This window comes from Nicotiana tomentosiformis, chromosome 9, assembly GCF_000390325.3.
Source record: "Nicotiana tomentosiformis chromosome 9, ASM39032v3, whole genome shotgun sequence".
NCBI lineage: Eukaryota > Viridiplantae > Streptophyta > Magnoliopsida > Solanales > Solanaceae > Nicotiana > Nicotiana tomentosiformis.
The window spans coordinates 33,323,288-33,340,326 of record NC_090820.1 but is presented as its reverse complement, the minus strand read 5'-3'; the positions used below and the strand labels follow the sequence as shown (position 1 = coordinate 33,340,326).

Here is a 17,039-nt window from a genome sequence, read left to right as displayed (position 1 = left end):
AACGATGGAAAATAGACTTTACCTGAAGCAGAAGCTTTATACAATTCGTATGGGTGAAGGTACCTCTATTCTCTCTCATCTTGACACCTTTGATTCCATTCTTATGGATTTGCGTAATATAGATACTGAAATTAAAGATGAGGATCAAGCTGTGTTACTGTTTTGTTCTCTATCCCCATCTTTTAAGCATATAAGAGATACTATGCTTTATGCAAAGGATAATATCTCTTATAAGGATATTAAATCTATCTTAAAATCAAAAGAACAGATAGATAGTGATATTACTGGGGAAGCTAGTGGAACTCAAGCGGAAGTTGGCTTGTTTGTTAGGGGCAAATCCGACTTCAATTCCAGATACAATAATTTAGAGTGTCGCTATTGTCAAAAGAAAGGTCACAATATCTGTGAATGTTATAAACTGAAAAATAAAGAAAAGCACAAAGAAAGAAAAAATGAGCACAAAAATACTGACACCGCCGAAGCTAGTGTAGCAACTAATGAGATTGAGGGAACTATATTTTTAGCAACTGAAACTAGTTTCAAATTAGACAATGAGTGGATTTTAGATTCCGGTTGTTCATATCATATGTGTCCTAGCAGGGACTTATTTTCTACATATGATTCAGTTGCAGGTGGAGTTGTCCAATTGGGTAACAATGTTACTTGTAACGTTATTGGCAAAGGTACAATTCGTGTCAGATGCACGATGATGTGGTGAGAACTCTCACCGATGTTAGATATGTTCCTGAGTTGAAGAAAAATCTCATCTCTCTAGGCACTTTAGAATCCCTTGGGTGCAAATTCACTGGTGAATTCTGAAAAATTTTCAAGGTGCTTGTTTGATCATGAATACACACAGATCTGGTTCGTTGTATACTTTAGTGGGATCCACTGTTATAGGCCCTACTACAGTTTCGGTATCAGACAATTTTTCTGATTTTGATGGCATTAAATTTTGACATATGCCCATTGGGGCTCTTGCGGAGAAGGTGGAGCAAATTTACTAGATCATCCAAAATTAGGCCAAGGTGGAAATTTGTAATATGACCATTATTTTGTCAAATGGAGTCCATCTCACATAAACATAAGCATCTTTGCAAAGTGTAGACTTTGTTAGCAATATTCTTTGGGACCCAAAAATATTGCATTGTGTGTTTGACATTATTTGCACAAGTTTTATCTCTTCTTTTACACCTAAGAGGTCAAGACTTTTTTGCCTATAAAAGAGAAGACCATTAGTTCATTTTAGACACATCAACAAGACTTGTCGTCAATTCTTGTTTCTTCCTTTCTTCCTTTATTAAGAGTGTTTTGTATGAGAGTTAGTGTTGGGAAACACTTGTGTGAACCCTTTCTTTGGAGTGATCTTGTGAGGTTATTCTCTTAGGGTATTTGGAATTAATTAGAGTGTTTACTCTAATTTTGTACTCTTATTGTTATAGTAAATTGCTCTTCTCCGCTTGTGGACGTAGGTCACTTTGACCGAACCACGTTAAATTTGTGTCTTCTTTATCTACTTTAATTGTCGTTGTTATCAACTTTCATTGTCTTTGTTATTGTCATTATACCGTTGTTTGGCTAAATTCCGCACTACCCGAGTTCCCGATCCTAACAGATAGAATAAATAACAATTTTCTTGTATATGCATATAATTTTTAATTCTTTTATATTGATTAAATAAAAAAGGTAATATTTTTACTGACTAGATAAGTAATGCTCCAATTTTATTATACATAATAGAAATTCAGCCTTTTCTTTTTTTCTTTGAATCGCAGAATCACCCCTCTGATCGTCCAGAAAGTCAAATGCTACATAAACTTGGATTTTTGGTCAAAATTGAGAGGAGTTTCGATACATGACTTGACACATATTGCTAGTATTTTTGTTACTTCATTTTCTTGATGTAATCAAATTGTGTGTCTAATAATGCCTTCTGCTTCATCTAAGTTTATATACACTCACAAGATGTATAAGACCGCATAATCTTCTAGATCTCCAGCCATAATAGCTCCTCTTTTAACTTCACAAACGCTGGGATCAGAAACCTATCCTCCTTTTGAAATTGCAAATAAATGTGATAGAACCCCTAGAAAATGGAAGAGCTGAAATATAAATTATAAAATCAACTCCAAACACTATAAGTTACAGAATTGGCCTGTTCGAAAAGATGTGGCAGACAAAGTAGAAGTGAAAAAAGGATTTAAAATGAAAGAGATCTTGTACTGAGAAAAAGTCATTAACATACGTGACACTGTTAATCGCCATGTAGAAAACAGTTTAATTAGCGCTAGACTCTCTCCTTGAAACAAAGAATAAACAATTCTAACACAATGACAACATCATTGAAGCGAGATACGTACTACATAAAGTTTACAGTTTCCTCCGCTTCTATCACTCCTCACTCCTTTGCTTCGTCACTGCACATGCTAAAATCATATTTTGGAGCAATGGGCTAGAAAGGTAGAAAGTTCAGACATTTAACCAAGTCTCTTCAGTCTTTTATGGATCAACATGTAACATCACCATCAATAGGAGAAGCCAAAAAAAAAAGCAAAATTAGTAAAATCTTTGAAACACAACTAAGTATGAAACTAAAGATTACTAAGGCAAACTGCAAATGTCAGTAACCTTAAATCCTTAATAATAAAAGTATTGATGTGTGACTTACTGACTTCATTGTACCTGAATCTGAATGGCATCAGATGGATGATATTAAATATCAGTTGCAGTATTGATCAACACATGAATGGGTTGAGTCGTCATTATCGATCCACTAATGCATTACCTTGTTACATGTGACTAAATCCTTCAACAATATTTAAACAAAAAAGTTCAGACAACCATCTTCTAATTAGGCATCTAGCTTACCTCCTTCCTTCCTAACAGTTGCCCTTTTCTTTTATAATTACTAATCAATTTCGTCAACACACAATATAATGCAAGCATGAAAAGCACATCTCCAATTCACACTATTAAGTCAACATACATAGCTAAATGGAAGTTTACAAATTGTAGACTTCTGAGGCCAGTTAAGAGCTCCGTGGAACTCCTGTGTGCAGGGGAAAAGATTTCTTTGAAAGCACTATAGATGAACTTATTATCTTGGTTTAGGCTTTTGTTGCGGGTCAAGATCAAGGAGAAACAAATTATTTCTAGCAATGGGGTGCGGAAGCAACTTTACCTATCTTCGCTTTCTGCTTATCCTGAAAGCAGCAACTTCGAATCTTTAATAATACGAATGTATAAGATTCTGTAAGAAGAATACTAATATGATAGCACCGAAAAAGTTAATTTTGAGAAGGCAATTCACAAACAAAGCTGGTACCATTATATGAAAGATTTTCTAGAAAAAATATGCCGAAAAACTGCAAAGGCATAATGGAGTAAAGGAGAAGAGAAATTTTATATTTAGAGGAAAAGAAGAAGATGCAATAAATGAAAAGCATAAATTAAAAGTCCAGTTAAAGTGGGAAGGAACTTAAATATACATACATCTCAGATTACTCTCAACACATATATCTGTGAACTTCATCCATATGAAGACTTTGATCTTCACTTCATCAATACAAGAACATGTAACGGGAGATGTGCACACCATTGCAACTTTACTGACCTATCTAACCTTAAATGGGAAGGCATTGAGTTTACCTGCTATTTATAACCATTCAAATGAATAGTTGTACATGCTAATGGTAAGTAGATCGACATTTGCAATGTGACAATTGTCCATGATACTTCCATCATGATTTACACTCTCAGAATGGTCAAATGAAATATTGTAAGACATACTGGGTGTATCACACACCAAAAACCATCAAAATTATCCAAAAAATAATAATTAATTCCACATAACTTCATTGACTTTACAACACCAAATAACTTAGAACAGTTAGAAATTGAGTAATTAATTAAAAACCAAAAATGAACCTTTAAACCAAAATGAACTTCACATAGAAGGTCAAGGAAATTACCTCGGATGAATACTCACACAGAAGATCTGACTGTTGAAATCACATTGGTTTTAATAAGCAAGTTTAAGCTGCTAAAATGAAAGGAAACTACATAAGGACCCATGAACTCCAGAAGTAGAATAAAATACAAAAACTCAGTATAACTTTACAGGGACAGATTAGCAAAAGGCATTATTGTATAGTAGTAAGTATGGCAGAGATGGTATTACAAATAAATATTTGATATGTAGGAACATTAAAAAAAATCTATTTTGATTTAACATCAGAGTGTCATAAAATAAAAATAGACATTGCCTCGCCAAACAAAATAATAATTGTTATAAGAAAAATCAAATTATGGTGGATGTCTACTCTTCCTCCGTGATCTTCTCAAATGCTTAATGACATATTCAATGACATATTTTTATGTTTAATGACATATTCAATGACATATTTTTCTTCACTTTTCATGCCTAAATAAAGGCCTTGTAATAGATAAGAAAATACACACAATTGAAAAGAAAATTTCTTCCTTCTCTCTATCTCCATTTCTTGTTCATGTTTTACTAAATTACTTTTATTTCATAACAACATGTCTTGTTCATGTTTTACTAAGTTGTTTTTATTTTATAACACGTTATCAGCGCGATGCCCTAATCAATTGAGTTACTTACATCTACAAAATTGTCCAACATCATAAAAGGCATGTTCCTGCCGTGCCTAATATTCATCTTGAAGAGATAAGTTTTTCTTTCTCATTTAGCAATTTCAAAGAATGGTATCAAACATAACTGAAGTAACAATAAGGTTGAGGAGACCAGTACATTGTGATAAGGCATATAATGCTAATGCTAAGATACGTTTTCTAATCCTTTTTAATTAATTCATTTTCTTATTCGTTTTTCTCATAGGTTCTTTATTTGTTATGAAAGTTTCCAATGCTAAGTATTTTCTTCTTACAAATCCATTCATATTCTTAAGTGTTTTTCTTTATAAAGGAAAATACTTAAATGTAAACTAATTACTACTCCATGTTTTACTTATTTTATTTTGTTGCATTATCAATATCTATTTCAATGAACGCGTTTCTAATATTTGTTGTAAGTTTGGTCTGATCTCTTTCATCTCGTATTCTGGTTATATAGATCTTATTATAAGAATCAGAAGAATATAATGATGCAGCCAAGAGTTATGTACTAAACCAAAGACCAAAAGAAGTACAAGAAATTGGGGAGCTACTACAGCTTTTGCAAAGTCATTTGAGGAACTTTGGTTCCTTAGTTTAAAAAAAAAAGCAAGAACCTTATGTAAAGTTTCCCTTAACTGAACGTTTTCCTATAAAATATATGCTTGACCATCATGCGTCATTCTGACTTTTGAAAAGGTAATGTGAGGTAAGTTTTTCTCGGGTAATCTTAATAGCACAACTAGCATACGTTATTGATAAATAAATATACGATCCAAATAAAAAAATATTTTGAATTAGCATTGGCCGATCAAAACTTTTAATTCTCGTATATTGAAAAATTGAATGAGTTTGTATCTCTGCAACCCAATTTTTCATTATTTGTACACGATATTCTTAGTACACTCCATTGAATAAAAAAAAAGAGTTTAGTTTCTTGTGACTTAAAATACATAACTACTCCTATTTTATAACTGATATGGGAGGCAACAAGATGGTAGAGTCATTCCAGTATTGACTTTTTCATTAATGTTAAAAATATTATCAATGATATTTTCAATTAAAGGTTCTGCTATATCTCTTTGTTTTTTTAGAGAGCATAATATTTAGTTTCCATAAAAGTGCATGGTAACTAGTAGTACTATATTATTCTATTTGATACATTATTTTTTTTTAATGTTCTAGTCATATCACTTTCATCTTGAAGTAAGCTTATTGCAGCAAAGACCACATGTGAATTTTCAATATTATTTTATATTTTCATATATCTGTTTGACACTAATTACTTAGCTGATTTGAGTAAACGAAAGTCTATTGCTGAGAATTATATCCAAGTGACATTATGAATAGTTTAACTCAAGAGGTAAACATTGCCTTCACAATAATAATAATAATAGTTCTTCAAAATGTGAAGGCAATGTTTACCATCAAATTGGTATGAAAAATAATAAAGCACGCCGCCGATTATGATACATTCATTGAAGAGAATGTGACTTGTGATAAGCATTGAGAATGCAAACTCATTCCTAAAGGTGAATGTTGTAATATGTGATAAAAGTAATGAATAAAGACATGCAATGCATGATTGGATGAATATCACACAACTCACCTCTGAGGGAGGTTTGAGTGAAATAAAGAGAATAAATATTATTGTGTGGTTACATGAATATGTCATTGGTCGCGTACATGTGATACGCCAAAAAATATTTTGTTGTGCCTTATAGAAGGTTATTAAAGGCAAAATTAAAGCAAAAAATGACTTTGCTTATAATAATTTTGACAATGACAATTTATTATGATATACTTTTCTCCATGAATGAGACATTTACCATATGAATGGTGTGACAAAAGATCTTGTAGTACAAAAGTTGTTAAGAGATCCGAAAAAATTAATTTGTTACAACCCGGATGAATAAAAGTATTCACGACATTAATATTGTAAAGTCTCAAAAGAAACTTTTTGAGTTTCAAATATATAAGTCAAAGTGGTTGGCATATTGAGACTATAAATGAAAGGAATATTTCATATTTTCATATTTCTATAATCATAACGGATAAATATGAAAGTTTACCCGATTTTTTTTCTATTTGTACTACACAAATATAAGCATGATGATGGAATCATATGTCACAAGTAAACTAGAGGTTTACTAAAACAAATATTAGTTGGCATGACCGGTTGACCATCTCGGTTCAATTATAATGCGAAAAATTAATTGAGAATTACATTGACATATATTGAAGAAATATAAGATTCTTCAAGAATTCTCTTGTGCTACTTATTCTCATGATATATCAGTTAAAGTTGAGATTGAATCCTCTGATTTCTGGAACTAATAAAAGGTGATAAATATATGGGCCCAGTCACCTGTCATGTCGACCATTTACTATTATATAATTTTAATAGATGCATCTATTATATGGTCACATGTGCATTTATTATCAACTTGCAATTTGGCTTTTGCAAGATTGATTGCTCAAATTATTAGAGCACAGTTCCAAAATATAAATTATGATGATTTATCTTGATAATACTGGTTTAAATCCAAGTTGGTTTAGCAAAAAATTGTATGCCTCCAATTATATCTAAACCATTGGTTATGAGAACAAAATTGCCAAAATAAAATTTGGTATGTGATGTATTATTTAATATACAACAGTACTTGTACGCATCTAGCCAAGTTATAATAAGTTCTCCCTATCACGATCGGTTCAGGGTCAGGAACCAAATAATTTTCATCTAGAAATATGAATGTGCTATATGATTTAATTGTTCCACCACAATGCACAAAGATGGATTCCCAAATAAGGCTAGGGATATATGTTGGTGATCCCAGCAATAGGGGAAAAAATGGGCAGCTGAAAAAGTAATGGATGTAATGAATTATTATGAATACATCTAGATACTCGTACGAGAAAATGTGAACTTGAAATTCAAGTCATAATTCATTTGCAAAATATTGCCAGGCGTATTTGCTGACCCAAAACTAAATGTCATATTCAGCTGCTAATGCTCCAAATAAAATAAAGTTCATAATGAATAGAGTCTATGGCATGCATGAAGCATAATGGACTAATCGGTTCCAAAGATAAAACTCCTTGAAGAAGGAAAGGAGCAAATGTTCAAGATGGTCATAATAAGGAGGCAAATGCTCTAGAAGAGCACCACGACATAACACTTCATAAGACCTCATGGGAGAGGCTCAGGTACCTGAAAATAATAAGATAAAGAGATCTCAATAAGTTATGTCTTTATTGGGTAATAGTAGAACCGATATAAAATGATCGTCGACGATATTGTTAATATAATATAGCGCTCAATATTAGTAATATTGACGGGGATTTTGAGCTCAAATCTGTCATGAAATTTGGACAGATAAATGATTGGCCAAATGAAAAATATGCAATGAAAATTGATTTCACCTGAAAAATATGAAGTTGGACGGATAGTCCCAACAACTGAAAGTATAAAGCCAGTGGAGGTATAAATGCGTTCTTGTGCGAAAAAAAAAGGTCAAGTCGATAAACATAAAGACGACTTGTGTCACAAGAAAATTTGTAAATATCTTGGCATTGATTATATAGAGACACGTTCTCCTGTGGTGGATGTCGTCATTTCAGGTTTTAATCTGGTAATACAAGAAAAACGTGATATGCGTATAATGGAAATCATTGAAGGATTTAAATTGTTCTGAAGCATATTAAGGTTTCCAATAAATTTATTAAATAAAGCTTCAAAAATCCTTATACGGATTGAAACAATCAGGGCGCATGTGGTATAGTCGCCTGAGTGAGTACCTGTTGAAAGAAGGGTACAAGAAGGATTCAATTTGTCCTTGTATCTTTATAAAAAGATCTGGATCTAAATTTGCTATAATCACCGTGTATGTTGATGATTTAAATATCATTGGAACTCCTAGGGAGCTTCCTAAAGCAGTAGAGCTTCCTAAAGCAGTATACTATTTAAAGAAAGAATTTGAAATGAAAGATCTTGGAAAGACGGAATTTTGTCTTGGTCTACAAATTGAGTATATGAAAAATGGAATTTTTGTCCATCAATCAGCATACACTAAAATGATTTTAAAGCGATTATATATGGATAAAGCATATCCATTCCGACCTCATGAAAATAATGAACAGGTTCTTGGTCCCGAAGTACCATATCTTAGTGCAATTGGTACACTAATATATCTTTCTAACATTACAAGGTCTGACATAACTTTTTCAGTTAATGTCTTAACAAGATATAGCTCTGCTCCTACAAGGAGACATTGGAATGGAATCAAACACATATTGCGGTATCTAAAAGGGACTACCGATATGAGATTATTTTATGGCAATGATTGTAGTCCCGATCTTGTTGGTTATGCCGATGCTGGGTATTTATATGACCCATACAAGGCTCGATCTCAAAGAGTCTATGTGTTTACATATGGAGGCACTGCCATATCTTGGCGATCGACTAAGCAATCAATCGTGGCTACTTCATCTAATCATGCTGAGATAATTGCTATTCATGAAGCAAGTCGAGAACGTGTATGGTCGAGGTCTATAATACACCTTATTCGAGACAAATGTGGTTTGAAATGTGACAAACTACCCACAATTTTGTATGAAGACAATGCAGCATGCATAGCCCAATTGAAGGGAAGATTTATAAAGAGGATAGGACAAAGAAAATTTTACCAAAGTTATTTTTCACACATGATCTTCAAAAGAATAGTGATATCAATGTGCAACAGATCCGTTCAAGTGATAATATGGCTAATTTCCAAATCTCTACCGACGTCAACCTTCAAGAAACTAGTGTACAAGATTGGGATGCAAAGGCTCAAGGATGTGAATTGATGCTCTCATCAGGGGGAGTTAATACGCGTTGTACTCTTTTTCCCTTACAAGGTTTTGTCCCACTGGGTGTTCATTGCAAGATTTTTAACGAGGCAACCAAAAGGCGGATTTCTAAACATGTGTACTCTTTTTCCTTCACTAGAATTTTTTTCCCATAGGGTTTTTTCCTAATAAGGTTTTAACGAGGCACATTATCTATGGACATCCAAGGGAGAGTGTTAGAAAAATCAAATTATGGTGGATGTCTACTCTTCCTCCATGATCTTCTCAAATGCTTAATGACATATTCAATGACATATTTCTATGCTTAATGACATATTCAATGACATATTTTTCTTCACTTTTCATGCCTATATAAAGGCCTTGTAATAGATAAGAAAATACACACAATTGAAGAAGAAAATTTCTTCCTTCTCTCTATCTCCATTTCTTGTTCATGTCTTACTAAATTACTTTTATTTCATAACAACATGTCTTGTTCATGTTTTACTAAGTTGTTTTTATTTTATAACAATAACCACATATTTGCTCCGATCTTAAGTGCTCCACTATGTGGCAAAAAATACGCAAAAGGGAAAGTCAAAGAACCATGCTTAAAATATAGAAAAAACCCACAAATGCTATAATTATATGCACTTGCTAGTGCACTTTTCTTTTATTTAACTGTGTTAAGACAATCTTTCTTGCAATCTCTATATTTATAAAGTTGCCAAAATATTTCAAAGGTCTTATTTTGAAAATGAAATAATTCACTGAATCATCTAATGTAGGAAAATTTCACATTCAAAAATACTTTAATAGACTTACCTCATTAAGAATATCATGGATGTTGGGTGGAATGGAGGAACCGCTGCCATTCCTCTATTGACAAAGTTAAACACAGAAAACATCCATGAAATTGACTAATTTCTCAAGTTGGGAGACTTTAATCACAGAAACCAAAGAGAAACAATAGCAGAAGGTGAATTTCGGATTTTATTTTAACTTTAGAACTACAAGAGCTCGAATGTTATGCACCAAAGAAGAATCGAGAAGAGAGATTAGATGGAGTTGGGCAAGCGTGGCGGACAGATTAGAAGACACGTACCGCTTTATGTTAAAAGTCTAAAATACCCTTAGATGCAAATTTATTGCCAATAAGCTAACAAGTCCAAACCTAAAGCTCTTCTATAATATAGAAAAAGAAATTAGAATATTTTACTGCATATTCTTTTCTAAAATAAAATAAATTTTAAAGAAAATTTTCACTTTTAAATATAGGTATATATGTTTTCATATTCAAAATAAAGAAACAAAAAATGAAAACTAAAGAAAGCAAAAATACCAACTTATTATTGGTTATATGCATTGACATCTTCCAATTTCACAAACAAACAAAAAAAGTCAAGTGAAGTAGTACATATTCACGTACTACTGAAAAAAAGAAACCCACAACACACAAATATGCGCTACGGTGACTCAAGTCTCCAACATAAGGCAAATGAAGATAAGAATTCCGTACTAAGCAAAATGTTACTACAATTATCAGAGTAAACACCGGTCTCTCATTAACGCACATTTCTATATCAATGGCAACAAAGATTTTTAGCAAAAACACAAGTCAAGTTTATAGTATATTATCTTTCTGGACCATCCTTAACCTTAAGAAAACAAATAATAATGAATTAATAATGGAAAGCAGTTTCCAGCAAGCTAAAATTCAGAGGTCATAAAAGTGTTTCAATAAATCATCTCGATAAAATAAAAAAAAATTCAACTGGACAACTATTCTAGGCATGATTTGCTTCTGTTTCCATAGAAAAATTAATTACAAGCTAACACATGTCAAATTAGAAATTAAAATAGCTACATATATATTGCACAAAGGAGTAAAAAATATGTTAAAAATATCTATCTTATATAGTTTACCTTTCAGATGAAGATTTTTCACCAGAATATGGATAAGCCTCGTCTGCCTACTTTCATCATCCAAAATATAATATTTTCTTCAAACAATACCTTCACCTAGACAAAAAAAATTCACAATACTATTAATAAAGTGACATGAGAGGCCAAACAATAAGGTGACAGAAATTGAGGAAGTTAAAGAGTTTTAAATCAAGAAAATAAAATATGTTAAGAAGAGGTAAACAATGTTAGAACCGGAAAGCCAAAAGATCAAATAGAATATCAAACGAATGGCCAACGTTCCTTGTCTTGTTTGGCTTATATCTATATACAAAGATTAAAGAATACATTTGGAGTGAGAGAAGAGAGTAATTAGAGTAATTAAGGTAAGGGTTGAGAAAGTGACTATTGGAATGCCTAGTAACGTAATAGGAGTAATATTTAGTGTAATTATACACTATTACACCTTAATAGACATTAATCATAGGAATTAAGGAAGGAGAAGAAATCAAAATATTTAGAGTTATTGGGGAATAAACCAAAAAAGGGCAGAACATAGATAAATAGGATGCTTGGCCATAGAGAGGTGCCAATTCATCTTCTATTTTCTCAACTTTATATATATACTAGTGAATTTGTCCGCGCTTCGCGCGGTAGAAAAAAACATTATTAAATTTACAAATAATTTTTCATAATACCCAATTATTAATATGTTAAAATTAAAGTTTATATATTTTTGGATTGAAATTCCTAATCCATATTGTAAAACTTAGTTGTAAATATAACTCTAACTTTGTACTTTTGTGTAATCAATATATAGGTACACTAATATTTTTTATTTTTCTTAAAATAAGGTAAAGTAAGAACGTAATTTGAAGAAAATATTTGCTTTAAACTACATCTTTTGGAATTTTTTTGTCTTTATTTTTTCTTTCCTTTTCCCTTTATTTTCCCTTTTTTGTTTTTTTCTTCTTTCCGCACTTTCGTTTTTCTGCTCTAACTTTCTGGTCATCTTTCCTAACTATCTAAATATTCTCTAAAAATAATACCTCAAAATCGTTAAATTATATATATATAAGTAAAATTACATAATTCTCAAAAATTATCTGCTCATTTCATTTAAAAGTTCTTCCTATAAATTCAACATAAGAGTATTCACATGAACTTGGACTCAAATCTTAAGTTTCAGTCTCCATGCGAAGGCAGTGTATGCAAAAACTCTAATAAATTTAACAAATTCCAGATAAGATACTGATATTATATTGGAGTTTCTATAGGCTTAAACATGGGAGATGCTTGTCCGTGGGTATTGTGTGGTGCTTCATAGTTCATATTCATCACTCTATCTCCATGAATACGGTATCATAAAATTCAAATGAAAATGAAAAGAATTACGTAATTAATTAGGAAGAACAATCTTGTATTATTGTTACCGTAATGGTTATGGCTAACTTGACATTCACCCTGCATAGAATTATGACACATTATTGTGGTCATCGTCATTCTCATTTCCATTTCACAACAGAAGAAGATAACTAAGGCAACTAAAAATTCAAAACGTTAACCATAAAAACCATAATCGTCTCCACCTTAATCATCAGAATGATTGGAGTTTATCTTTCACTGGGCATAATCCATAAACCACCATATTACTAACCAGAATCAACAACTTCTAGTACTATATATTTTAGCAGCCACGATAATTAGCACCAGCACGCCAAATGAATGAGTCGGTATTAATTTTCTTAAAGTATAGCCTACCTAAATAGATTTATACTCCAGATCTTCTGCCAAGTACCGAAATATTATTTTTCATACTGAGAAAAGTTCTACCTCAAAATCACGTAAAAGGCCCACATTTTTTTCCCACAAAGGAAAAACAAAAGTAAGAAAAACGAAGAAATAAAATCAAGAACTTTAAATAAATATCTCATGGATAAAACATTCAGTCATCATGATTTTCAAATTTCATAGCAAGAGAAAAGAAAGAAAAAGACCTTGTACAGTACTAAAGAAGTAAAGTAAAGAAAAACAAAGAGGGAAAAATTAAAAGGACCTGCAATTCTCTAAGTAAAGTATGGTGAGCTTGTACGTACAAACATTGATACAAGAACATGTCACAAAGGGTTAAATTTGATGGTATTCTTCTTTCAATTTCCAGAAGAGACATACTAAATTTAAATTTAACATTCAAATATATTATATAAAAGACACATTAACATCACCGTCAATAAATTGCTTAAAGAATATCACCAAAAAAAAAAACAATTAATCACATCTTGGATCACTTATATTAGAAACGTACATCACCAAATTTATTTGCAATGCAATCATTCAGTTTGTAAGGTAATGTCCCAAACCTTAATAAAGGAAGACTGCATGATCTTTATGTCATTTTTCTTTAAGTAACTAGTAAGGGATGACCCGTGTTGTGCACGGGCCCAAAGTTCAAGTAAACTAACACAATTTTAGTGAATTAATAATTTAACTTTATATTCTAGAGGTTTGAGTATGATTGAGAAATGTAATCGCAATTTAAGTTAATGTGAGTGAAATAGTAAAAAAAAAATTGTTTAAGCGAAATAAATGCAATTTTTGATAAAATTTTTTGTGTTAAGTTCATGTCCAAACATAACTTAACTTGTAAACACTTTTTTTCTTTCCAATTTTCAACTTCAAATACTTTTTTCTTCGGCCTCAATCGAATATTGGTTGAATGCTTGTTAAATTTTGAATTTGATCCCTGGTGATTATTATATATAACTTGTTAGACCCTTTATGTTGAGAGAAATGGAGTATATAATAAAATGTGGTTAAGATCCAACATTAATAACTTGTTTTGATGGTTGTTACTTATTATATTATATCGTATTGTTACTTAAAATATAATATTTATTTTGATTGTTATTTGTGAGCACCTAATATAACACATATCTTTTGGGGTACAAAGAGGTGTGACATTACTTTAATTTTATTATATTGTATCGTTAAAATTTTGGTTATATAATGACAAAAGGTGGCACATTATGGAACGATCGATTTGATCAAAGCACGTAATTACCCTTTTTTTATCTTGCCCTTTTTTTATTAAATAATTTTATTTTAATATTTATCCAATCTATTTATATAATAATTGTACCTCGTACCCTATTTTTTTAAGTAATGGAAACATCTTTTTTCAAAAGTCAAGGCGTAGAGTAATATTTTTATTGTTTGCTTTTCTTTTTACAGATCCATCAATGCCCTTGAATCCCAATTAAATCATTCTTTTCCTCTTAATTCCTGGTAAAAACTTCTAAGTTTTTGCTTATGTTTGTAAATTCATGTTCTTCCTCTATTTGATTAGGAAATATGTTGTTTACCCGAAAAAAGGGATAGAGTTGAATTTATGCACAGTTCCAAAGATACGTGGTACAACTTAATACAAAATGCTAAGATAAATAAAAGTATGAATATAGATTGGAGAAAACGTAATCTAGGCCAATCAATTATGAACAGTGAAATTTAGGATTTAATAAAAATAGAATCAATCTAAGAAACTAGAAAGATCACTCTTGCTTGTAGAGGGGATAATACAATTTGTGATAGTGTAAGTCCTCCAATAGATACCTTACAAAAATGATAAACAAGTCCTTTTATAATGAAGGGGTTTGGCTCCAATCATAATAAAATAAACATTCAGTGGGAAACCCATGATAAATCAGTTTTTTCATAATTTCTGCCAAGATTCCCTCTAGTGGGATTACAACGATTTTTGTTTGCGAGCCCGATCTTCCTTAGAACCCTCGATTTTGGTTCGAGCTTGATTTCGGCTCGAACTTGTGATCTTGACTCGAGCTCGATCCCGGTTCGAGACTTCGAACGGATTCCTGGTCGATGTAGGTTGGTTTTTGGATTATCTGCACGATAGATCTACCTGCGCCATGGTTCGATTCTTGTTCGAGTTTGGTTATGATATCGATCTCAACACGGACCGGCCTTCTTATGCTCTAGATTAGTTCGTGCCCCCCTCCTCCCCCCTTCGGGATCTTACTCCGATACATCACCCTTCGAACCGTACCGGACATGCCAAATCCATTTTGACCGTATACAGATAGTCCCCTCGTTTCTCAGAAATAAATACGACGAGAAACGATATGATTTTCAACAGCTCGATCGGATTATATTTTGTTGATTCCATCAGGTTCGATCATGACGCACATGATAGCTGTCCTGTCGGTTTAGTCTCCCAGGGCATTTAATGCATATCAGGCGGTGGTCGGCCACTGCTGATAATGAACTCGCTTTGAACCTATAAATCACTCTCACCTTTATCTTTTACCAATTTTACATCTTCAATATTCTAAAATTTCTCAATCTCTTCTTACAAAAAAGCTGTGATTTCTTTCCGAAAGGATCCCTCAATTCTACCAAATCTCTATCACCTCCTTCTGCTCCTTATTTTTGAATTCAAAAATGGCGAAAATATCGCAAACAGTTCCTCAGAAAGAGAAAGCTTCATCTTCACAGTGTGTCACCGATGAGACACCGATGGAACCACGGCCAGAGGAGTGTGTCCCCGGGGCGTGCGTCCTTACTTCAGATTTTAAAGTTGATAAAGGTTCATCGGTCCCTAGCCGGTGTGAGCCGGTATCGAGGTACATATGCTCGATTACTAAGAAGCACCTCGATCTGTTAAAGAAGGACTGCAATTGGGGAGGGGGGGGGAGTGATAATACCTACCCCTGACGAAGACATTACTTCTCACGTGAAAGGGTTTTTGAACGTATATACCTATCCTTTCACTTTGGGTCCCCTCGATTCCGTCGTTATCGACTTCTGTCGACAGTATCAGGTAACCTTAGGCCAGGTCCATCCTTCTTTGTGGCAGATTGTTATTCTGATCCGATATTTCGTGAGCAAAATTGAGGGGATGTCGTTCACCCTTGATCATCTTATCCGGCTATACCGTCCCCGACTTTTTCGGGGAGGGTTAATAAAACTCCGGTGTCGAGCTACCAAGGCTTTGTTCTCGAGTATTGACGAGGACATGGACCGGGGTTGTATGAGCAGGTTCGTTCGAGCAAGGACTTCGGACCTGATCCCGACCGAAAAGATGCCCTTTCCTGAGGAGTGGAATTTGAAACGTAAGTGTGATTTTGCTGTTGTTTCTATGTTGTTCTTTCATTTGTTCTCTTATCGACACTCCCCTTTTTCGTGATGTAGCGGTTCCCTGGATGCCCGAAGCGGTTCCCGACCTCAAGAATTGGGTACGGGCTCTTGTTTCGACTTCCACATATGCCGAGCACTCATGGTGTGATTTGTCTAAGGGTCAATGGGAGGCCAAAAACCACGGTAAGCTCATTTCTCGGAATCTGACGAGGCACTTCTCGATATATTTTTGATAAGGTTTCCCATATGCAGGTTTGGGTAAGGATGCGGTCTTGAGACCTCTGTCTAATGAGGAGGATGTCTCGACCTTCGTTCCAAAGCATGTGAAGGAAAATAAAAAGAAGAGAGCTTCATCGTCCGAATATCCAAAACCAAAGAAGAGGACGACTCGTAAACCAAACAAGAATGTCATTCCTTTGACCGTAGAATCCGTTTTGCGCCTAAGGGATGAATAAGAAGAAGAAGAATATAATGAGTCCACGCTGGCGGTCCGGACGAAGAGAGCCACCGATGCTTCA

The 17,039-nt window shown here is 33.1% G+C and overlaps 1 long non-coding RNA gene across 2 annotated transcripts; it reads right to left on the bottom strand.

Annotated features, from left to right (window-relative positions):
* Positions 1-2,090: 2,090 nt before the first annotated feature.
* LOC108943285 (uncharacterized) lies at positions 2,091-10,510 on the bottom strand. 2 transcript variants are annotated; one of them, XR_011411253.1, is made up of 2 exons: positions 10,291-10,510; positions 2,091-4,039 (listed from the first exon to the last, which is right to left on the bottom strand). It is a non-coding gene; the product is annotated as an uncharacterized lncRNA (long non-coding RNA). The 2 variants fall into 2 exon arrangements; XR_011411252.1 differs by lacking the exon at positions 2,091-4,039 and adding an exon at positions 7,496-7,846.
* Positions 10,511-17,039: the final 6,529 nt, after the last annotated feature.